Source organism: Belonocnema kinseyi, chromosome 1 (genome assembly GCF_010883055.1).
Source record: "Belonocnema kinseyi isolate 2016_QV_RU_SX_M_011 chromosome 1, B_treatae_v1, whole genome shotgun sequence".
Lineage (NCBI taxonomy): Eukaryota > Metazoa > Arthropoda > Insecta > Hymenoptera > Cynipidae > Belonocnema > Belonocnema kinseyi.
In genome coordinates, this window is record NC_046657.1 from 43,799,310 (window position 1) to 43,825,969 (window position 26,660).

Consider the following 26,660-nt stretch of genomic DNA (forward strand, 5'->3'; position numbering starts at 1 on the left):
TTATAGGGCACAAAAAAGGTTTTAAACAAGTAAATTTCAAAATTTAAGCTATGATGTCGAAAGCAGCGGTGATTATGAGTCCCAATGGCAGCAATGGGAGCGGGGGCGAGAACGGTTACCTCTTTCGGTGATATTGAACCCTTCGAAATTTTTTTGCTCATTTTTCCCGACAATAGACTTGGCCTTCGGGTGGCCGTGACGTCACTGCAATGCTGGTTCTCAATTATTTCGCTGAATTCAACTATTTTTTGAATAAAATTAAAATCCTTTTTGATTAAAATATCAAATATCACGTTTTTCGTTAAGAAATGATCTTCTATGGTTAATAATTCCATTACATAGTTGAAAGTGAAACTACTTTGTTTAAAATTAATTTATTTGGTTGATGACTATTTAAACATTTTAGACTATATAAACATTTTTTTCAAAATTTAATTACTTTGTGGAAAATTTAGATTTCTAATTGACAATTGATTGTTTTAAGTGGAAATTTATTTTTCGACCAGATAAATGATGAGTTGTTAAAAAAATGGAACTCTTGAATTTAATACAAAACAAATAATTTTTTAACGAAACAGATTACGCTTCTACCAAAGAGTAAGGTAACTTTTGCACAAAAATTGGAATAGATCGAGTCAATTTTCAAATAAAATTATTAATTATTGAAAAATTATAATTATTACATGCATTTTTAACTGAAAAGATAAATTTTAAAACAAACATAAAATAGTTAATTTTTCAGTTAGTAAAATATATAGTTTAATTTTCTAGCAAAGAAATTAAGTTGTAACCGAAAAGATCAATTTTCAACAATTGAGAGTACGCTTCTAACAAAAAAGACGAATTTTCACCTAAAGCTGCTAGATTTTCAACTAAAAATAGAATAGTTAAATTTTCAGTAAAAAATGATTTTTTAATTAAATGAAATTACATTTTCAACGAAATAGTATATTTTTTAACAAAAAAAAATTAAATTTATATTTAAAAAGATCAATTTCCGACAAAAAATTGCAACAGAACATTTTCAGTTAAAGAAATGAATTGTAAATAAGAAAAAACTTATTTTCAACCAAAAATATGATTTTTACACAAGATACATGCATTTTCAATAAAATATTTGAATTTTTAAAGCAATTTTAAACTAAAAAATGAATGAGTCACCTACGAGATTAAATAATCTCCCAGAAAATTAGAATTTTCAATCAAATACAGGAATTTTTAAACAAATATTTAAATTTTCATCTTAAGAAGATAAATTCTGAACCAAATATTTACGATTTAAATTTCCACTTAAAACAATTAATTGTCAACAAGAAATCTTAATTTCCAAGAAAGTAATTAAATGTCGAAAAAAATGTTTATGAACAAAAATGATCAGTCATCAACCAAATAAATTAATTTTAAACAAAGTAGTTTCACTTTCAACTATGTAATGGAAATATTAACCAAAGAAGATAATTTTTTACGAAAAAAGTGATATTTGATATTTTAATCAAAAAGGATTTTAATTTTATTCAAAAAATAGTTGAATTCAGCGAATTAAAAAGGATTTTCAACCAAATGATTTGAATCCTTAACAAACACAGATTAATTTTCAACTAAATAGTTGCGATTTTTAATGATAATTATACAAATAATTTCACTTTATCGAAAATGCCCGAACCTGTAGCAAGTCTAATAATTGTACTTTTGGATTTTGAATTGCTAACTATCGTTCCCGGAGTTGTCATGCTCATCGCAAGCAATAATAAAAAACGTGTTTGCGGGAGCGGCCATATTTTCTCAGTCTACTTCAATAGAATGTTGTTAAAATTACCAAAAAGAATCTTGACATAGTAAATTTAACCCCTAAATGAGAATGTAAAAAGATGAAAAGTTTTTAACCTCCACGTGTGAATTAAATTCCATCACAATTTTCTAGTGCTTAGGGTATAAAGTACAAATCAATCCGAGTTATAGATATTTCAAAATTATGTTATATTTATTGTTAATTGTCTTATTCACTGCGTTTGAAAATAAGAAATTCATTTTTGTAATTATGGTTTTTTATAGGTTCTTAAGGATATGTTTGTAATTACTCTTATTCAAATTATCAAACAGAATATATTTTTCATCAAATAAAAAGATGGCTTAATGTGCATTGCATTAATTTTATTTTTGACATTAATTTTTGTCATTAATAATACTAAATAATGAAAAAACACTAATAATAATAAGAAAAAATCGAGAATTTGCACATTTAATTATTTCAGAAGAAAATTTCGAAAATAGAAATTCAATGAATTTGAAATTGCATTAGCGCTTTTAAATAAAAATAGTTTTTAATTTGATACTACTTCAAAGTATATTGAATGTTTCAAAGTTCAAGCTGCTTAAATTGTACAATTTAAAATTCTTATTAAAGTAAACAAAAAAATTTTAATTGATGCCACAAACTTCTCAAAATGTAAATTTACAAAAATTTTTAATCTTTACAGTTGAATTATTCGAGAAAACTTTTAAAATAAAAAGTAATTTTTAATTTTTAATAGAATAGTTTTGAAATACGCTATCGCAACTAAAGGGAAAAATTCTTCGCACTGGTATTAACAGATCGTACAAATTTTAATTTATTTATTTTTTGTATCTGTTAGATATAATAATATAATCATTTATTTAAGTCTATTCAACAATTTTTAAAGTTGTAATATTGACATGTTTGTTATGTTGGATTTTAAAATTGATTATGTTTTTAATATTAGGTAATTGAATCTCTAGGTCGCGAGTATTTCTGGCAACTTTTTTATTTAATTCGAAACTAAAATTTTTAATTATTTATAAACAAAACAATTTCTATGGAATTTAAATTGTGAGTATCAAAAATTACAGCGGCAAAAAAGAAGGTAAAGGGTTTTGATAATAAATGATTAAATCCGACCTATTGGCTCAGGATCCCTAGGAGATACAGCATTATCTACCTTTGGAGACCCCTTCTCTTGAAGGCTAAATATTGTATACTGTACTCATTTTCTTGGCGAATTTTCCCAAAATTTTGTTGACACTAATTTCCACAAATTTGGGAGAATTTTCCCCAAAGTTTATGAGGGAAAATTTCCCAAACATTCTTGTGTAATATTAACAAAAAAATGGTTAATTTTCCCCAAGATTCCGGGGGAATTGCCTAAAATTCATTGACTATTGCCTTAAACTTTGTAAGTGTTGATACTTATTATTTCTGGCAATCTTCTTTAATTTTTTTTGGAATATTAACCAAAAGTGACGAATTTTTTACAAGATTTAGTAGGGAATATTCCCTTTGCTTTTGTATAATAGTCGACTGCTTTGCGTCAGTTCTGTTTCGCGAGAGATGGCATGATTTCTGATCAGAGTTACGTTGAAGGTGATCCCAAAATTTATAATTTTACAATTTCAACAGTTCTAGCAGGTCTAATCAGAAGCTGCAATTTTGTCGATTTTGAATTAATCGAAAAGCGGTCAAAGAGATTTAATAGAGTTGTTCCGGGACTGCTAACATTATTTAATTTAAAATTGGTGGGTCCATTTAAACTGCTGCAGCCTTTTGCAATTTTATTTGATCAAGAAATGGTAAGTGATTTTTTAATAGGGTAAAGGGGGCGCTAAAAATCTAATCAGAACATCTGTAACTGTTAACAAAATTTTATTTCAAATTTTCGGTTTACTTTGAATTGCAGTATCTTCTTCGATTTTGGTTTGATCTAAGAGTACTATGAGTATATTTGATAGATGTTGCCAAAATTTCTGAAATTTCTATTTTTTCTATTAAAATTTAAAATTCTATTATGCCGCTTATAACAGATACTAGGTTTTTAATATTACAAGTTTAAGGTTCCGGTATTTAATTATTAATGTTCAATGAAAAATATTAAACCGTTTGTTCTTTAATCAACTCTTTTGTGGACAATTAACTTATTGTTTAAATTAATATTTCGGTATTTGATAAGTGAAATTAAATCTTTTGGGATAATGTTTGTTTGAAGCTTCAACTATTTTCTTAAAAAGTAACCCCTTTTGGTTGAAAATGCAATTCCCATCGTAAGAAATTTACTTCGTGTTTAAGTTATATTTTTATTTTGAAAAGTCAAACTAAACTTTTTTTGTACGAAAATTCAAATACTTATTTTTTTAGATTTGTTTTTTCGATTAAAAAATGTATCTGTTTGGTTGAAAATTAATATTCTGTGCATGAAAATCGATCTTTTAGAATTGAACATTCTAGTCCGTGGGTAAAAAATGAAATACTTTGTTGACATGTTTTTAGAGAGTTTTTTCTGTTTGGTAAGAATTTAATTATTTTCTAGAAAATAATTTTTGTACAGATAAAAATTCATATTTTCTGGTTAAAAGTTCAACCTTTATTTAGGAAATTCGTCTTCGCTTGAAGATTCAACAATTAGGAGAAAACTTTTGTTTTCTTTCACGATAAAATCTTTATTCTCATTTAAATGCTAATGGTCAGGAAAAATGAAAAATGTTTGTAAAAATCTGAGAATTTTCTAAATTAAGTTTTAATTCTGTAAAGCTTATTAGAAATACAACAAATTTCGATTGCTCTCAAATTCCATATCTTATTATTTCTGGGAACTAAAAATTATGTACAGTAAGGTAGGGGGGGGGGGGTAGAAATGTTGAAAATTAATTTTCTTAGTTCAAAATTAATTCTTCCGAGAAAAATGTAACTAGTTTATAGAAAATTCCTTGTGTTTTTATTTAAACATAATCTTGATAGATGAAAATTCAATTTTGTAGTTAAAAATTTATTTTGTTGCGAATTTAAATATTTTTATTAGAAAAGTCGTTTTTAAAAAAATTTATTTTCAACTTAAAATTAAACTATTTTATTTATGTTTGCATTTTTTTTAGTAGAATATTCTATCTTTTAGTTAAAAATTCATGTATTAAAAAGTATTCTTTCTTGGTAAATTCCCAGGCGGAAAAATTATATATAGTTTATATAAACATAGTGTGAAGTTTGAAATATAATATTCATTTGTTTTGTACAAAAAAATTATAAAACAAATAAATATTATATATTTACTTATTTACTTCATACTATGTTTTCGGGAATATTTCGGGGACTAAAGTTGGTTGACTGCAAACCGCCCTTGTTTCAATGTAAAGTGTCAAGCGTCAAAAATATTTCAATTATTATTTGTAAAAGTGACAAAATAATTGGGAAAAAATGCCAAAAGTAAGCACAAGACGAGTGCGTAGGTATAGTATACTTCAAAATATTCCTGAATTACATGTTGAAGACTATCATAAGTAAATTTATTAAGAATTTTAAGGTTAAAACTAACCTCGAAGTGAGGTTATTTATTTCTTAGAAAAGTGGCAAAAGTAATATTTCATTTGTTGAATGTGAAAACAAATTAGATCAACAATGACGTCATAAACATATTTATTTTCACTTAATTAAGAATAAGTAAAAAAATAAATATGGGCCTGATCGAGGCCAGGCATGGTTATCTCTGGGTGCTGCGCTTGGGCCCCGATCGGGCATCGCGTTTTATTTCGAGTCTGGCCCTATCTAGATAGCCTGATTTGGGCCCGATCTGGCCCCGATCAAATCCAAATTGGAATTTCTGCCCGGGAAGTTGCATATTTCCAAGATGAAAATTAAGCTTTTTGGTTGAAAATGCCACCATTTAATTAAAAAGTCATCCTTTTTGGTTGAAAATTCAATTATTTATTATTATAAGAACGGCCCCTCATTAATATCAATATATTACCATTTATTGATCAAGGATATAAAGCATTTAAATTTTCAGGTATCTAAACATCTTGTCTGCTGTGATCTGTCTTTTCTGCTGTGATAAAAGGCTAGGGCAGAACAACTTGGAGAAAAATATATAACCAGATTTCACCCCATACCCCTGATTAGTGAGCAGAGGAAATTTTTGGAATGAAATTCCTTCTCATTAACACACATTACATCTTTCTTGGATAAGAAGAAAATTTGTTGGTTGAAAATTCAACCATTTTGTTCAAAACTTATCGTTTTTGGTTTTTTGCTTAAAATAAAGTTTTAAAAAAATGAAAATTCAATTTGCTTTTATTTAAATTTGTCTTTGAACTCAAAAAGCAATCTGTTTTAGTATAAACACCTTTTTTTAATACAAATGAATTTTCTTGTTACCATTTTAGATAAGAGAAATTAGTTTTTAATCCGAAATAAACGAATTTTCAACGAAATAATTTAATTTTTAACCAAAGAAAAGATTTTCGAATCGAAAATGTAGTGGCAGACGTTTAGTTTATTTAAAGTTAAACAATGTTTTTTTATACATAAAATGAAAGAAATTTTCAACAAAATATTTTAATTTGCAACGAAAAAGACGAATCTTCATACCAAATATTAATTTTCAATACAATGTTCCAACTAAAACTAATAATTGAATTTTTAACGCATCAATATGATTTCGTAAAGAAAAAATTTGAATTTCCAAAAAAATAATTTAATTCTAGACGTTTCAACCAAGTACTTAAATTTTCATCTAAAAAAGATGGATTTTTAAACATATAGTTCAATTTTAGTAAAAGAGAAACATTTTAATATTTATAAAAATATTTAAATTTTCAATCAAAGAAACGAATTTTAGAGTATGCCTGTGATCAAAAAATTAAATTAAAATCCGTGTCGATGTATTAAAGACTAATGTTATCAAAACAAAAAAAACGTAGTTAGATTTTCAACGAAATAGTTTAATTTTAAACCCAAAAAGGCTATTTTTTAGAAGAGAGTAGAATTTTTAACCCTCAGAGTAAGATTCAATCAATACCGAGAAATTTCACAAAAATGATTAAATTTTTAACTAGGTTTTCGAATTACTTACAAACATGAATTTTCAACTAAAATGTGGTTGTAGACGCTCTCATTTTCTATTAAAAAATATTACTTTTTACCCAATATTTCAATCGTAAACTAAAAAAGTACATTGTCAACCAAACATGTAATGATTTAATATTAAATTTAGAAATCAACTTTCCTATATTACGTAACATTTATTTTCAACTTTTTACCCCCTCTCCCCTACCGCCGTTACGTAATACTTTTGTTAATATGTTTAAAAACATAATAGACGTCTTCGAAATAAAAAGACAGGATTTCATAACCTACAAAATCTTACGAAACTATAAGTTTCATACATTGCATGAAAATCCATATTGCATGTTTGGATTTTTTAATTTTGAGGTTATATCCAAATTCTGTAACTTCCAAAGCCTTGTGAAACCGAGTTTCCAATAGCGAAATACTTCTTTACCGACAGAGAGAGTTACAGGTCAAACCTCTGCTGTAAATAATAGATGCGTCCGTCGATAAACATTATTTTCATAAATAAACTTTTTTCTCCCCCCAACTCTTTACAAGGCCACAAATGATCCTTTAATATTTATTAACATTTCCCGAAAAAAATTTCCGCGTTATTCAAACTTTTATTTCTCGATATGGATGAAAAAATATCGATCTTAGGGCTGACCTGACCAGCGGTTATACTCATCACATGGCCTTAAAACGTTGCACATATGGTACTACTCAGTGACCCACAACACATTCCCACAACAAATTCCCACAACACATTCCCGGCCCACAGTGGGAAAAAAATGACATTTTTGGTTCAAAAGAACGTACAGCCCAAAAATATTGAGCGATTTAAACAAAACAAATTCGAAAAAAAGTTGTTAAGATTTCTAAGAGAGTTGTCGAGCCTGATTTTTCAAATAGGTTTTCAATTTTTTATGAATAAACAAATATGAGGAAAAAATGGCCATTTTCTCTATTTGACGTTCCCAGTGCTCGTCAGTAACAGGAAAAGTGTTGAAGTCGACTAAATTTAATAAACTAATATTAGCTAAAGATGTTCCAATATTATATATCAAACAACAAAATTTTGTATAGAGAAATTATTTGTTGAAAAAATGTTTTCTATGATTTTCCATAATCTTACATTTTCTTTAGTTATATTGCAAGAAATTTGTATGGAAATTATATGATATCAAGAAAAAATTTATCCTAAGATTATAATTCTTTATATTATAAACAAATTTTATGAACAAATGCAGCAATCAGGCATTTTTCGACAGAAAAAGTCGATTTTTTCGATGTACATTTTTTGAAATTCGGAACTTTATGATATTTTTAGAAAAATTCACAATTTTTTTATTAATCTTATGATCTTTCAAGCAAATTTAAGAAACAAATGCATTATTTGGGCATTTGTCTACAGACAAATTCTTTTTTTTCTATGTCAACAGTTTCAACTAGCATATCGAAAAAAAAAAACAAATTTTCCATCGACAGATGCACGAATAATGCATTTGTTTATTAAATTTGTTGTTCAAAAAATATAAAATTTATCAAACAATTATGAAATTCGCTGAAATCATCATGAAATTCACAATTAAAAAGACTGAAATCGAAAAAAAATGAAATTTCCGTCCACAGGTGCCCGCATAATGCATTTGTTTGTTAAATTTGTTTTTAAAAATTATAAAATTTGGTCAACTTATCATGAATTTTGCAAAATTTATTATGAAAATCCAAATTAAAAGTCCACTATCGAAACAGAAAAGAATTTTTCCGTCGACAGATGTCCCAATAATGCATTTGTTTATCAAATTTGTTTTAAAAAATCATAAAATTGATCAAAAAAATTTTCTTTTTTCTGAGATTATTCTGAAGTTCCAAAATGAATATTGTTTCAATTCTAATTTCTTGCAACATAACTTGAAGAAACGTGTATTTATGGATAATCGTAGAAAACATTTTTTCAACAAATAATTTGTCCATAAATTTTTTTCTATATATTGTGTAATATGGGACTATCTTGAACTAATGCTATTTTATGCAACTTCAGCGATTGCAACCATTTTCCTGTTATTGATGAGAACCGGGAACGTAAAATGAAAGAAAAAACATTTTTTCGTCATATTTGTTTATTTTAAAAAAATTGAGTACCTAATTCAAAAAACAAACTACACAACTATTTTAGAAATCTTATTAGTTTTTTTTTCCATTTTTTTTGTCGAAATCGCCGAACGTTTGTGGGCTTCTTGAAATTTTCTGTATGCTGTAACTTTGGTAATTTTTGATTTTGTGATAAAAGTCACAAGAATAAATTGTTTGACTTTATGAATAATATGAATATCCGTACAGATAAATTTTGAATTTTGAAAAAAGTGGTCTCAAACATTTTCAAAATACGCTTCAAAAGTTATCATGTTCACAGGCAGACATACAGACAGACACATTCTTAAAAACCTGGTTTTCGGTTTCAGGGTGTCTCAAAACGTGAAAATTTGACATAAACTGTGGGGGGGGGGGGCAGGGTCAAATTTTACATAAATCTAATACCTTCTCTGATGAGAATGAAAAAAAATGGACTTGAGAAACAATGTAAAATATAAGAGTTGATATTTCAGCAAAAATATTTCGAATTAAAAGCCGTTAAATTTAACAAAAAAAAACGAATATTGTTTAAGAACTTGTAATTTTTCAAATGAAAAATATCAGTTAGTAGCCAAGAGTAAAACAAAAACAAACAGGAGATAAATTTTTAACAAAGTACTTAAATATTCAAACAAAGAGAAGCAACTTCAATCGATAAAATTTTAATAAAAAAGAGTTGAATTTTTAAAAAAAGCCGATTTTTCTTTTAAATAGTTTGTTTTTTAAAGTTAAAAATATGGTTCTTTTTATTTTTCAGTAAAAAAATATAAAAAACCTATGAAAACACGTACTTTAAAACATTCTTTGAGTAAATAATTGTGTTATGTTTTGAAATTTAGAACGAAATTTAGAACGTATGACTTTAGCTCTATTTTATGAATGAATTATAAATTTTTATCAATAATTTTTATACCAGAAAACTATTTTTTATGTCAATTCTTTTTATATAAATTCTAGAAATGTGGCAAGATTTTTCAAACATGTCGTATTTGACACAACATTTTTTTAGAATTTAAAAAATCATTGTAGAAAGAAATATTGTTAAAATATTGAAAGAATTGACGCAAAAAATAATAAATCATACAATATTTTTTTTGTAGGTTTATCAACTATTCAGTTTTAGATTGAAAATGTCTTCTTTCTTAGTATAAAATTCACACCTTTAGTTGCAAATTAATCTGTATGGTTAAAAATTGACTTTTTGTAGAAAATTATTCTTTTTGTTTGCAAATTGATCTATTTTGATTAGAATTGAATTTCTTTGATTAAAAATTCAAATATTTAAAAAAATGTAATAACTGTGTGATAAAAAATAAATATATTTTAAAAAAGTATTCTTTCACTTCAAGATTTAACTTGTTGGTAGAAAATTAATCTTTTTTATAAAAATTCAATTTTTTTTGTGGCCAATACAATATTTTTGATTCAAAATTAAACTATTTCACTATTGGTTAAAAATTTTTTATGTGTAAATTTTCTTTCTTTCGATAAAAATGTAAATATTTTATTGTGAATGTTTTGTTGACAATTAATTTTTTTAATTAAAAATTGAGTATTTTATTCAAATCTCCTTTTATTGGGTTAACATTTTTTCTAAAAATTAAACTATTTGGTTGTTGTTTAATTTTTTTCAATTGTAAAATTAATTAATTTCGATAAAAAATTGAATTATTTTATTTAAATTGTTTTTTTTAGAATTAATTTTTCAACTTAAAAATTGAGTATTTTATTTGAAATTTACATTTTTGGTTTAAATTCACCTGTATTTTATTTTCTAATAAATTTTTTTTTTACTCAGAAATGTCAACTATTTAATTATTTGTTAAAAATTCATCCTTTTCATTGAAAAATATACTACTTTATTCAAAAGTAATTTTCATTGTTAAAGATCCACTACTTCAGTTAAAAATTTCTCTCTATGTCTAATAGTTCAACTATTACATTGAAGAATTCGCTTTTTTTAGTTAAAAATTAGTCTTCTTGTTCGCAAATTCATCTATTGGGGTTAAAAATTAATTTCCTTGGTTCAAAATTGAAATTCGTTTTAAAAAATGTAATTGATTCGTTAAAAATACTATCTTTTGAAAATTCTAGTTTTAGGTGGAAAATTAATTCTCCTCTTTAAGAATGCATTTTTTGGTTGAAAATTCATTATTTTTTGTTGAAAATTTAAGAATTTTATTTAAACCTTATATTATTGGTTAAAAGTCATTTTTTAAACTGGAAATTGAACTATTTAATTTTCTATTTTCATTTTTTTAGAATTACTTTTTAAACTTACAAATTAAGTCATTTATTTGAAATTTACATTTTTGGTTTAAATTGAACTGTATTTTTTATTGAAGTTTTTTTTTTAATTGATATTTTTGAATTGAAAATTCTTCTTTTTTGGTAAAAATTTGGTTTTATCAAACATTGAACGAATCTAAAGTCAAGAAGAAACTCTATCCTTGATATCGATAAGGTTTGATCCACAAAAATAGATTTCTAAGTACCTATTTTCCAGACTATTAACTATTCAAAATGTCTACAGTTTTTAATTTTTAACCACATTCAAATTTTGTACGAATTAATGAATATTAGATTGTCAACAAACTTAATATTTGTCATCTCGGTTAACATTTTTTTATTTATTTGAAATCATCAATCATCATCAATTCTTTAAAATAAAAATTGTCTTCGAATATAAATTAAAGTGTGGTAATATGAAAAAATTTTATTTTACTCTTCTGAACACTACACAAGATTTGAAAAAGTTGACTTATGCAGCTGATATTTATGCTTTTCTAGAACTATTTAATACTTAGTTGAAAATTAAACTTTTATGTTGAAAATTCGTTTTCTTTATATAAATTTTTGTCATTTTGTTTAAAAATTCAAATAAATGGTTAAAATGATGATTCTTCCACTAAAATAAAATTAATTGTTAAACAAACAGTTGAATTTTCAACCCAAAAGAATAATTTTCAATTAAAAAGACATTTTAAAAAAATAAATACATTTTCACCTAAAAACAAATTAGCTTTTCAAAAAAAAAAGTATAATAGTTAATTAATGAGATTACTTTTCTATAAAAAAGGCAACTATTAAAAAAAATAGAATTTCCACCTGAAACTTATACATTTTGAACTAGAAATAGAATGATTAAATTCGCAGTCAAGAAATTAATTTTTAACTAAATAAAATAAATTTTCAGCAAAGAAGTTCATTTTTCAACCACGCATATGATCCTTCAACAACGAAGATTAAATTTCTGTGAAAAAAGATCACTCTTGTAGATAAAAATGGAAAAGTTCAATTATCAGTTTGAGAAATTTATTTTTTATCGAGGAAAAAAAAAATTTCTACCAAAGTCATACATTTTTAACCAAAAGGTCAACTTCCAATAAAAAACATTAATTGCTTACCAAAACGATTGATTTTTAACCAAAGATATGAACTTTACAAAAAATATTTGAACTTAAATACATGTTATCTTAATAGTTGAATTTTCAACAAAAGAAATAAATTTTCAACCCAAGAATTCAATTTGCAACCAAAAATATTAATTTTCGACCAAAAAGGTTAATTTTTAACAAAATACATAAATCTTCATAAAAATAGTTCAATTAAGGGAATGTGAACCGCAGAAATAAATTTTTAACAAAAATGGTCCATTTTTAACAATAAAGATTAATTTTCTACCCAAAGAATGTTAATTTTTAACAAAATACAGAAATTCTCACAAAAATATTAAATTTTAAGTCATTTTCAATCAAAAATTTAAATTTAAAGAATGCACTCTTCCAAGGCAGAATGTATTTACATTATTTTCTAAAATTACAGGTTCCAATTCAAAATCGTAAATTTTTTGAAAAATTATTTGTTCCAACTCACAGTTAAAGTTTTTCTCGAAAATTTCCTTTTCCAAATAAAAATTATAATCCTTTGCGAACATTTTTTCTTTCAAGTCAAAATTGTAATTATTTGTAAACTTCCTTTCTTGATTGCTAAATTAATTTTTTTTACAAAATGCCGTGTTCAGAATTAAAAACCTAAATCTTCTCGAATTCTGTAATTCAAAAAATTGAAAAAACTTTTTAAATATTTTTAATTCCATTTTGAAAATCTCTCCTATTTGTAACGTTTTTATGTAAATTATTTGAATTAAGAAGTTGTCAAGTTATCCTCAATCGTTAATTTATCAAACCTAAACTGAATTAAATTATATTAAAATTTCCTGGAAAACATTAAATAAAACAATTATTATTTTAAATTTTATAAATACTTTAAGAAATGAAAATTATCTGCTGTTAGTTTAAATTTATTCAGGAATCAAGAAATATTTTTAAGTGCATGAAGCAAGGTAATATAAATTAAGTGTGTCAATGATTTTAATTTCATCATTCTGAAGTAAAATCACTCGTAAATGCCGTATATATTGTTGGAGTTGACAAACCTAATAACAAATATTCCGATTACCTTCGCATTGTTCAACTAAGCTAAAAATGATAAGATAAATGCCGAATTAATTAAAATTGAAAATTTTTTTATTAAAATTAAAATTGTCAATTTATCACAATTCCCATCTTTTACCAATTTTTAATAACTATATATTATACTCCTCTTAATAAATTAAAATTAATATAATAATATAATCAATCACCAATTACGTATGTTCTTTATGTCTTTTTGGTATCACTAAAAGTTTTTATTTGTAGAAAATCCACTATTTTTCAAAATAGTTTGTTCCGCGAACAAAAATGGAGAACGTAAATTAGAAAAATGTTTTCCCTTTTACGAATGACAAAATTCGATAATTTAATTTTAGAAATATGCAAGAGACGAAAATTTTTTAAGCGGAATATTCTGCAAAAAGTTATTTTCTTCTTGACATTTTTTAACAACAGATTTTCGAAAAAATTATACTTTTTTGAAAATGCTAGAAAAAAAAGGTGGAAAATCTTGAAAAACAGAAAAGAACATTCTTTGTGCCAAAATTTTGGATTCCAGTGCTGCTTCAAAATAAAAAAGCACTTGAAAAAATTGAACTTTTTTAGTTAATTCGGATATTTTTTTATTAAAATAAAAATGTTTTTTGGTTGAAATATCAACTACTATATTTTTCGTTGAAAATTCCTACATATTCGTGAAAATTAAATTTTTTTGTAGAATGTTATTCTTTTTGGATAAAAATTCATTTCTTTGTTCAAAATTTAACTATTGGCTTGAAAACTCTTTAAATCAAAATATTGTAAGAATTCGTGTATTTTATTTAAAATTAATCGATTTGGTCAAAAAATAAATCTTTTTGGTATAAATATCATTCTGGTTTAAAGTTTATCCGTTTATTCGAAAATTTCACTACGACGCTCAAAATTTATTTTATTTGGTTAAAAATTAATTTTTGTTACCGAAAATTCAACTATTCTATTTCACGTTGAAAATTTATCAATTTAGTGTGAAAATTCAATTATTTCATTGAAATATTTTTTTTGTAGAAAATTGATCTCATTAGTCCAAACTTCACCCTATTGGTTAAAAATGCATTTCTTCGAGTAAAAATTCAACTTTTTGATTAAAAATTGATTTCCTTACTTAAAAATGTAACTGTTTTGTTTAAAAAAATTATTGTTCTAACTGAAAATGTAACTATTCTGTTTTTGGTTTAGACTATTTGTAAAATTTTAAACTTTTTTTTTAAAATTGACATATTTTCTTGTAAATTTGTCTTTTTGAATGGAAAGTTTCACAATTCGATTTAAATGCAAATATTTGGGTATAAATTAAATTATTTTAATGAAAACTTGAGTATTCTAAAACATTCGTCTTTTTGGTTTGAGAATATAATTGCTAAAGTGATTAATCATTTTCGTTAAAAATTTAAGCTTCTGTTTAAAACTCATATTTTTTAGGTTAAAAAATAATTTTTTTATGTGAAAATTTCACTATTTCATTTTTTGTTGGGAATTAATACTTTAAATGTAAGTTGAAATTTGATCAATTTTAATGGAGATTCGTCTTTTCAGGTAGAAAATTAATCTTGTTTGTTAAAAATTCACTATTCTTCGTTTGCCTAAAAACTCACCTGTTATTTTTAATACTTCCATTCAAAAAGAATTTTTTGCTACGCTTATTTTTATTGTCATATATAAAATTACAGATTTAATTTATTCTAAAAAAGCGGACGCTAAAATCCGGGTGCCAATATTTTTCGCGATTTTTATACATAAATTATAAACTTGAATCTGAAGTATGAATTGCCAAACAAATATAAAATAGAGAAATTTAAATTTTTAACAAAAATAAAAAAGGAGAATCTTTAACGAAAAATTAAATTTTTAAAGAAAATGATAAATTAGTGCACCAATTAAATTTTGAAGCCAAGAAGACGAATGTTTTCAAAAAAAGTTGAAGGATTAATCTTCTACCATGGAAGATGAATTTTCCATAAAAAAATGAGACATTTTCAAAAAAGACATCAATTTTCAACAATTTTGTGGAATTTTTAAGAGAAAAAGTCTAACTATCCACAAATCAGTTGAATTTCTGACTCGAAAATATGCACAATGCTTCAAAAAAAGTTAATATTCGACAAAACAGTTATTTTTATTCCAAATAGTTAAATTTTTATTTAAATAATTTGAAATAATTTTAATTTTCAAAGAAAAACATGAATCTCCAATAAAAAAGTTCATTTCCAACCAACTCAATAGCTCAATTAAAAAAATGTAAAATTCTGGCAAAAATATGAATTTTAACAGAAAATATCATTTTGAATAAAATTGTGGAATTTTGCAGCCAGAAAGATGAATTCTTAAGAGGATTCGTCAATTTTTAACAAAGTCTTCAAAATAGTTTGATTTTCAACACGAAAATATAATTAAAGAAAAAGTTAATTTTTTACAAAATAGTTCATTGAAATAATTTGAACGTCAACCAAATATTTGTATTTTTGAAAAAAAACATGAATTTGCAGCAAAAAAATTTATTTTCAACAAAAAAATTTTCAATAAAATGCGTCGAATTTCAATAAGTTTGTTGAATTTCAAAATTAATTTTCGAGTCTTACAATTAAAAAATAGTAAACTCTGATTTACAGATGAAAAATGAATTTTCGCCAAAATACTTAAATTTGTTACAAAAATTCTTTCAATAAAAATCAGAAATCTTCAAATAGAAATATTCAATTTTAACGAATGATTTAAACTTTAATCCAAGTGGTTGAATGTTCGATTTAAGAACCAAAAACGGATTAGTAAAATTCTAGGTTAAAAAAATTGACTTCAGCAATGTGTTTATACTTTAATTTTTTTTTAAATTTTACCCAAAAAGGTGATTTTTAATTTTGGATAATAATTAGAATTTTTCAGGCAATCTATTAGAGAATAACAAACTTTCTTCAAGTATTTACATATTAAATGGATCTATGAATTAAAAATGGTTTAGATTAAATTTTGACTAAAAAAGATCTCCTTTCGCTTCGCTGGGAATCGAACCACAAAACTTCCGATTGCCGGTCGGTTCCTTTATAAAAAAGAAATATTGGTAAGTATTGGATCAGGTACTTTTTCGCGAAAAAGTATTAAATTTCCAATACTTAAAATTACTTGTTTTTATAAAGAAAGATTTACCATTAAGCTACTAAAGAAATCAACAAAAGTATCCTTTAGCTGAAGCTAGGAATTAAAATTTTTTAAATTTAATCTTTTTTGAAAAAAAGGTAATTTTTTCTCGCTTCCTTGAAAAAATATGACTTATGACACCTGGCATAATATTGCTTGTATTTCTAAAAAAGGATTCTTCTCTCAATCTCTCCAGTAGCTTAATGGGAAAGCACCTAGCTGGCGACAGGAATTTCTGCAATTCTTTGTTAAACGCTTCTAGGAAAAATCGCTTCATCTTTTTCAAAACTGATTTATGAAATATAAATACCTTAGAAAGATAACCTTGATACTTATGAAAAAAGTAATCTTGAAGATCACGGCTACACCATAAATTGTGTAATTCAATAAGGGACTGTAATAATCATTATTTACAATCTCAAACAAATTCTTCAACAATTCATTATTCAGTTATTCCTCTACTTGGACAACATGAGAGTCGTTTATCCTCTGGTTTTCGTCATGGCAATCATTCTTAATTCTATTGGTGAATATAATGGTCTAATAATTTATATCCACAATTTTAAGAAAATTTTTAAGCTACCCGAGAATAAATATTTGTTTGATGTAATTCGCATTCCATCCGGATTGCTGTTTTATGCAAGCTATGTTTGATTTTGTTTAAAAAAAGTATTAATTTAATTGAACCCTCAATATATCCAATCTTATCAGAAACGTGCATGTAATTCAGAAGAGGCAAGAATTTTCTTTGATTTTGCAAACCGAAAGATGTCCAGTTGAACACACACAGCCACGTTACTATTAGGAAATTTTTTTAAAATTTTCTATCTAAATATTTACGTAAACTTGATTCTGTTATACAAATTAGGTCTATAGGTTATATTTGCTGCTTTAATACTTAGCTTTCATTGAAGTCTTATCTACTATTAAACATGTATACGAAGTCTTGTTCCTTATTTGAGCATTAACCCGTTATGGCATTGTAATAGAAAATTAAAATTTTTAACAGAATTTAAAAATTGGTTCCCTTGGATAAATGAGATCCAAATTCTATCTCAGTCGGACGGTAAAATTGAGAAATTTTTTGGATAAGTCGATTTTGCTTTATATGTTCTGGATTTCAACAGATAAATATCAAGTGAAATGTCAGATTACCAATTAAGAATTTAGGATTGATAACGGAATTCAGACCAATTTTTTAAAATCCTCAATCTGTTAAACACTTTAAGAGGATAATATTTATCATAATCTTTGCTGTGCACAAAACTTTTTCATCTGGATTTCTTAAAAGTTTGACCACAATGAGTTCAAAATATGGAAATGTACTTTAATAAAAATTAATTCTCTGTTTCTTCTCGCAGAGATAAGTACGCAGTTTGACTGTTTACCGAATGGGGACCCAATCTTGGTTGTTCCTCATTGCGGACCTTTTTATTCCCCGGATAGACATCATTCTCCTTCAGCTTCTCTGTTTGATCCTCCTGCCGACTCAAATCTTCGTGTAAGGTCCAGATCTCCTGAAAGGCCTCCACGTCCTGACAAGCCCATGGCTCCACCTACCAGGATTCTTTGTTCTGATGGCGTTGACTATGCACTTAAGCACCTAGAACACTTTAGGTTAAGTCCCCTCACGAATCCACACCGAATACTTGGACTTCGAAGATACACTTTTACAGAGGGTATGCCCATTCAATTACTCGAAGGATATCGTATCTTCACGCCCGTACAAACCAAAGAACAAATTGTGTTATCAACAACCGATGGTGACGCTGTTGCAATATTGGAGAGTGATAATCTTCTTGCTGGTATATATAATCGCCATAAAAGACGCGCAAAAATAAACATGGAAAGCGGCCAGGTTACCATATTGACCCAAAATGAAATTTCGGATATTCCAATAGGCCACCGACGCAAAATCCGACGGCATTTTAAAGTAGAGTATGTTAAGTCCTATCCTATACATTCTTCATTCATGTGAAAAAAATAAAACTTGAATATTTTTTGTTTGCCGAAGTCGGCTTAAAATATTAGATGTATATTGTCAATGCAAGTGATACTAAAAAATAAAAGTATTATTTTTCATATGGCTTCCAGTCTCATTATTATCCTAAAAGGGTTCCAAGATCTCCGAGGGTCATCACTAATTCGCTTTAAATTCTGCAGAATCTAGTTTTATCGGTTTAAAAATGATAAACCTTTAGCGCATGGCAAATACAGTCAAACATGGAATCCGTGATGCTCCATTTCATGTTCCGGAGAATTGACGCCGCACGTTGGGAAGGGTGAGAGGAGCTATGGAAGGATATCGGAGCTCACTCAATCGTCACTAAACAGGGAGAGAAACAAGAAAGACAATGAACAGGAGAGAGTTCCGAGACTCTGGATTTAATGTTACGCTCAGTCCCAAAATTGATATTAAATCCAGGTTTAACTGTATTTAGTCACTGTTATCGGTTTCCTAGAAATGACAGGACTTACCGGTAGGGCGCACTGTTAATAGATGTCAGATCATGAACCAATGGATGACCATGACTCGTCAGAATCAAAACTATTATTGTGTTGCATCTGGTGAATGGGATCGCATTTGCAGCCCCGTGCGAATCTCTGAGGAACATCGTTGGAGGCTCTAGAACCCTTCGTGGGAAGCTCTGGTTGCCCTTGAGAAGGCTCTGCCGTACCTCGTATATGACTGTAGAGGCCCTCATGGTAAACTGTAGAGTCACTCGTAGGAAGATCTAGAAGCTTAAATAAGAGGATCCGCAGGTCACCTTCAAAGATCTAAATCCCTTTGCAGGAGGCTCTGTAAGACATCACGGACGGCTAGACAATACCTCTTGGGAAACCCAAGAAGCCCTTACCCTCATATGCTCTATCGGAAGTTTGGGCCCCCTAGATTCCCTTACGGGAAGCTCTGGGGCTCCACGCGAAGTGTTCACATAAGAAGTTCTAGAGGCAAACCTGGGAAGATATAAAGTCCCTCACGGAAGGCTCTAGAGGCCGTCTTGGAAGGCTTTAGAGGCCATCGTAGGAAGCTCTAATGGATCTCATGGGAGGCTCATGAGAGAACATATAGCCACTAATAAAAGGATCTGGTAGCCTTCAGGGGAGGGTTTAGAGGTCACCCTTGAAGGCTTTGCGAAACTTTGAGGAGTCATAACTTATGTCCTACTATAGACAGGACGTATTTCTTATTTTGTAATCCCAGAAAATTGAGCCACTTTCACTCACCTGTAGAACACTTTTTCGTACAGCGATTAGGTGCAAAGGCATACTGTGTCTCTTGAAAACGTTGGTTTTTAAAATCTCTATAAGAATATCATAACAACTTATACCTTTTTCTTGAAAAATAGAACATTCCAATTGTGATCGCACCAAAAATAATCAAAACTCAAATATTCACAAGCTTAACAAAAATGTTCTTCTCATTGGATACGTACCTTTTTCAATTACAAGAACAAAACAGTGAAAATACGTATGTTTCAATATCAATGCATATTATTAATTACCATAATACAAATTAATTTTCACGCTCAAAGGGTAAAAAACTCAGAATAAATTCAGACGGTTTTAGGACAATTTAAAATAAAAGAGCAGAATTCAGTAAAATTCATAAAAATTAATTAAGTCTAATTTAGTGAATTTAGAAGGATTCAGGAAAATAAAAGAAATAAAAGAAAATTCCAAAGAATTAAAAATAATGCAGGGTAAATTCTTTTGACTAAAAAATAATTCAAGTTAAATTCAAAAGACTTCGAATCAATTGAGACAGTTTTGAGAATCTAACAAAATTTGAATGATTACAATCAATTTTAAGTGAATTTCGAGAAATTTATGAGAGATGAGAAGAACGAGATAAAATTCTTAAACTTCAAGCTTATTTCAAAAAGCATTCAAGTGAATTAAAAACACTTTTAAAAAATGTAAAAATCAATTAAATTAGGTGAAATTGAGTGAATTAAGAAGAATGCAAAAGAATTAAAAAGGATTTGGGATAAATTGATAAGAAATCCAGGCGAATTGAAAATAATTCAAAAAGGCAAAAAATATCAACAAATTTTCGAAACCTTCAGAAATTATTTTTTACTTGCGAAAAATTCTTTGAAATCCATTTAAATATTAAAATCCCTTAAAATGATGAAGACCCGTGGAAATTACTTGAAATCGTTCACATATCGTAAAAATGTCTTGGAATCTTTTAAAATAGCCTAAAATATTTTAGTCTTTGAAAGCCTTTAAACTACATAAATAAATTAAAAAACTGCGGGAATCTTAAAATTGCCTAAAATATTCCGAATCCTTTTATATATTCAGATAGCCATTGAAAACGCCTTAGAATCTTCTACAATACCCTCGTGTATTTAAAATCCTTTCAAATCCCATTAAGTTACTTAAAACAATAAAAAATTCTTTGTAATCTTTTAAGGTAACTGAAATTATTCGAAATCCTTTAAACTCCTTTAAAATTCTTTGAAGCTTTTGACGTGATTTCTGCAAAAGAGAATTCACAATCACTGAGTAGCAGTTTTGGATGCTTTGACCTTCAATTTCAAAAATAATAGCAAAAGGATTTTCGAGAGGAAGTCGGCCAGGACAGTTTGGAATCCATCAGCAACAACACGGAAATTTTCAAAAAGATCAACAATGGGGATGAGTTATAAGTTAATTGTCGCACCAATGACACAGTGATCAGCTCCATTTCTGTTTAGTACAACGGCTCCACTGATTCAGGATAACCATTACCCTGAACAAGTCGAACCGTTTGTTTAATAGTATAGTCGAGCTGTTCTGCACACGCGGCGCTCGCGGCACAGTTCCGAGCTTGCGCAGATTTGGAAATTATAGTACTCAAATTTCGGACGGGCTGATCTCCATAAGTTTGGGGTCAACAGTACCCTGAATCTAGAGCAGACGCTACACCAAACCAAAGTGCAGCGACTCTTTTACAACTAGTGCGACGATTTTACCAAAATTCTCTCCCTGAAGGTGATGCCCACTGATTTCTTCGACCTAAATGGTGTTGTGCACAATAAATACACTCCAGAAGGTCGTATGGCGAACAAACAATATTACCAAGAAATTCTGAATCGGATACGTGACTTAGTGAGAGAAAACGTTCTGATTTGTAGAAAAGTGGCAACTGGGTGCTTAACCGACCGACACTCGATGCAACTCTTGACATTTTTAGTTATAATTAAAGAATCAGTCAAGATTTGTTATGTTTCATAATCCTAAATTAGAGATAAGCTCCCCGATGTTACCCTATATGAATTGCAGAATTAAAATAAAACTTTCATAAGTCAGTAATTTATGTACATAGAGTCATTCGGAGTGTAGTTTTTCTAAGGAGTCTAAGACCTTTCAAGAAAAAATGTCGTGCTTTGTTTCCGAACATGATATCGTAGTAGAAAGTCATCATTAACTTGAAGTGCCGCTCGCGCTAGCCTAGCAAAAAATTTTCGACGGAAGTGTATATCAATTTTCATTTTGACATCAGTTTTTACGGATTCAAAAGGTACATTTTTTTGTTGACATTGAATTATGAAATGTTAGTATCTCAGAAGGACATGTTTGAAAATTAAATCTGCAAGATAGCGAATCTGGAATTCAGTATGTAACCTGTATTGATGCAACAGAATATTTCTTTTTTAAACAAGAAACCTATTTTTTCTTTAATACATTAATTCTTGTTCCTCTACTTGAAAAAATGAACGTTGTTTGTACTCTGCTCTTTGTCTCGGCAATCATCCTTAATTCTAGAAGTAAATGTACTAGGATAATACATACATAATTTTAAAGATATTTTAAAGCTTTCTGCAAATAACAGTTTTTCCGACATGATTCGGCTTCTAACCCAAGTGCTATTTCATCAAAGCTCTCAGTGAGTTTAATTAATTGACCTTGCCTCTCGTTTTTCCTAACCCCAGCATTAATACATGTATGTAACGAAACTCATAGAAATTTCAAAACTAAAAAGTGCAGTGAATTGAAATGGAAACGAAAATGCATAATTAAATCCACAAGCATCGGTATGGGTACAGGCTTAGTATATTAAAAACGAGACGCACATATGTTATATTACCATTTATCTGATATCTTATTAGTTAATCTACTTTAATCTGAAGGTTTCTCTATTTTTTTAAGATTTACTGATGAAGTTTTAATTTGAAAACATAATTGCAATGCGAAAATATGTATAGAAATAAACAAAAATCCAGTCAGATATTTGATAACATTTGGTACAATTTCACATCGAACTGTTTTAGATCATTAAACATTTTTTTTCCAAAGGACAGAAGGTCAATGGCATTTTTTCAAATTAAAGAACAAAGTTTAAGTGATGCCGTCATATTCTTACAATTTTTGGAATTTTTTCTTTATACAGAAATTCTTTGTTAATGAAAAAAATAACTTTTGAGTTCGGTTAGATTAAACATCGAAGAAGTTTCGAAAAGAACCATTTCATCATGTTCTTAGTCGAAGAGAAAAAACAAAGCCTAATCTTCTACCAGCAATTAATGTACTCTTTATTCAATTTGTTTGTATTGTGAGACAGTTAGAAGATTATTATAATGTTTATAAGAATCTTTACTACCCATTTCCAAAGGATGACATTGACCATTGATAAGGGTTTTCATAGATAGCGTTAAATATGTTTACTGATTTAATTGTTCATATTTAACTGTAAATCTATTCCACTTCGAGTACCAAGAAACCGTTTTATTAATTTTTGTAGGGGCAATTCATCAAAAACTTTACTCCTATCTTGTTGCAGCGTTAGGTACACAGTTCGACTTTTTACCTAATAGCGAAGTCGCCACTGGCTGGGTCCATGCCTCTTCCTGCCAGGTCCAATTTTCCTCCTGTGAGGCTTCCTTCTTCTGACGAATATAGATGTGAACTTTAACAATTAAGATTTATTAGGATTACGGCCGATTTGAATTCTTACCAGATATTCGAACTTCGAATATTTACTTTTCCCGCGGATAAATCACTTACCATGAAAACAGGGAAGTCTACGTTTGTGCCTATGCCAAGTCGAGAACAAATTGTATTATCAACATCTAATGGTGACATGTTTGCAATATTGGCGAGTTTTAATCATTTGAATGGAATATATAAGCATTGTAATCACAATAAGAGAACGGGCGAAAATAAACATGGCAAGCAGTAACGTTACCCTGTTGGCCTCAAATGAAATTGCTGACGCACCAGTAGGTGTCACCTGCTAAATCGTAATTTATTATATAGTAGAGTATGTGAACCCTCCTGACGCTGATGGTAGTTCGTTTTAGTTCTACACGCATTTAGAGAATAACAATCGTTCAAAAAATCTTATAAAATAAATCATGTTGAAGAAAGAACTTGCTTGTTGTTAAATCATTATTACTCTTTACTCATTTATTTCTAATTTAATCGATTACTTTTGCTAATTCAAAGAATTTCGATTAATTTCTACGTCTTCATCACGCGAATTCTGATTCACGGCTGTTTCCAAACGGTTTCCAAAAATACCCTTCTTCCATTTAAAGTGCCCGCGTTTTCGATTCATCAGACAATGTAAACAATCGGTATCAATGAGAAAACTCATTTTAAGAATGCTGATTTAAAAAAAAAATTGTATTGTCGATTGAAGCACATCCAATCGATTTTTGTTTTCCGTATAATTAAAATAAAGACAACCTAATCCTAAACATTCCGTTAGATTCATTTTCAAGGCGAAACATTCAGAAAGTCTTCCCAGTTTTTACCGTGGACGAGTAATACACATCCGAGAACGGAGAACCTGTTAAAACATAACTGCAAGTGGCCAGCAGATTGTTTTATTTGCTTCGGAAAAGACTAATTGAGAAACTGACGATAAATTGAAGCCTTTAGACCAGTTAAATGTAGGATTCAAATTCGACTTTGACTCACAATAAATATTATATGTTAGTTTTACATGTTTTATTAACGGTTTAGGTACATGTGGCTAGATAAGGGTTTACACGTTCTACTTTATAATACATCAGGATTGGGCAGGACACACCTACTGGAGCTTCAACAATTTCATCTGGTCTCAATAGCGTAACGTTGCCACTTCTTATGTTTATTTTCGCCCTTCGTTTATTCTGATTACAATGTTTATAAATACCATGCAAATAATCGGAACTCGCCAATATTGAAAACACGTCACCATTGGATGTTGACAATACAATTTGTTCTCGACTTGGCATAGGCACAAACGTGGACTTTCCTGTTTTCAATGTAAGTGATCTATCGGCAGGAAAAGTGTATCTTCGAAGTTCGAATATCCGGTGCGGATTCGATTTGGAGGTAAGTCTAATAAAACTTATTTCCTCAAGTTCATATCCATTTCCGTCAGAAGAAGGAAGCCTCACAGGAGGAGAAATAGACCTAGTAGGAAGAGATATGGATCTGTCATAAGGCGACCTGGACCTGCCACGAATAGGCGGCTCGGCAGGAAAAAGATAACTCTGAGGTGAATTATTTATTTCATCAGAAGAAGAAGACCCGTAACGAGGAACACGAGGAATAGGTTCGCCATTAGGTAAACAGTCAAACTCTGAACTTAACTCTGCAACAAGAAAGAATTAAAATTTCAGATAAGTTGTGCACAAAAAAATAAAAAATAAATGGTTTCTTACTTCTTGTATTGAAATAACTTCACAATTAAATATAAATGAGTAAAGCAATCAATATCTTCAAAACAGTTACTAAAAACCCTTAGCAGCTGTCAATACCAACCTCTGGCAAAAATGCTTAACAATTCTTAACAAGGGAAATAATCTTATAACTCTCTTATAACACAGAAAGAACCAAAAATAAAGTTTGCATCGATTGCAGCTATAAGATTTTATTTTAACTATTCAACGTTTTACAATAATTTTTTACTATACTTGCACTTTTCCGCTAATATTATGTTTGACCTTAAAGCTCTTAACCTTTGTCTTCTCTTTTTGTTTATGCACATCATTTTCATTCAGGACTTTACATCATAATAAATCAACGCATGGGGATGCACAGAACGCAGATAAGAAAAGATCCAAAGGAATATATTTATACTAAAATTGCTTCGTATGAAGGTAGGAATAACTTCCAATCATTTAAATAATTCAAAAGTTAATAATAAGCTTTACAATAAGCAATTCTCGTAGAAAAATATTAGAATTTGAGGTTTTGTCATATTTCTATTTCCCATAGTTGACAAATGTTATCAAATATCGAAGTAGATACTTTTTTATTTCTAGTCATATTTTCGCATCGCAGTTTTATTTTAAAATTGAAACTTTATCATCAATTTTTCATTATACTGTGATTACAGGTAAATATTAAAAAGAGAGAGAGATCAATTTAGTTTAATGTTAGCTAACTGACAATATTTCACGTAATTAGTAAGATAACAGATGTGCGTCTAATTTATATTTCTCTAAGAAATGTCCTGAGAAAAATTTGTGATATTTGAAACCACAAAGTTACTTAAATAGAATTTTAAGAATATTATAAGTATTTAAATAATAAAAACTTTGTCTTAAGATTCAAAAGAATACATCTTAAAGAAAATTTGTGACACATAGAAATTTCGTGACAGTATGGACTCGCTTATGATCGGAAAATATTTTGTACAAATTACGACAATTTTGGGATTTAAAGTATAATTAATTTCCGCCTTCCACTTCAAGTCACTCAACTTTTTAGTTCGAGAATTTCTATAAATTCCGTTTCACTAGGAAAATTTTTAAATTGCGTTTTTTCAAACACACACATTCAGATTATATAGTCACTGATTTTTAACATTTTATGAAGAATGTATGAATTAATTTTATGGTGTGGACAGATAAGAAGCAAGGTTAATTAATTAAACTCACATAGATTTTGGGAACAAATAGCAATTGGGTTAGAAGCCGGATTATGCTGGACAAACTGTGATTGGCAGAAAGCTTTTAAATATTTTTAAATTTATGTGTATATTATACTCTTATATTCACTTGTAGAATCAAGGATGATGGACAAGTTGAAGATCAGGGCATACACGGCCCTCATTTTTTCCCAGTAAAGAAAACACTGATTGATGTACATATCAGAGAAAA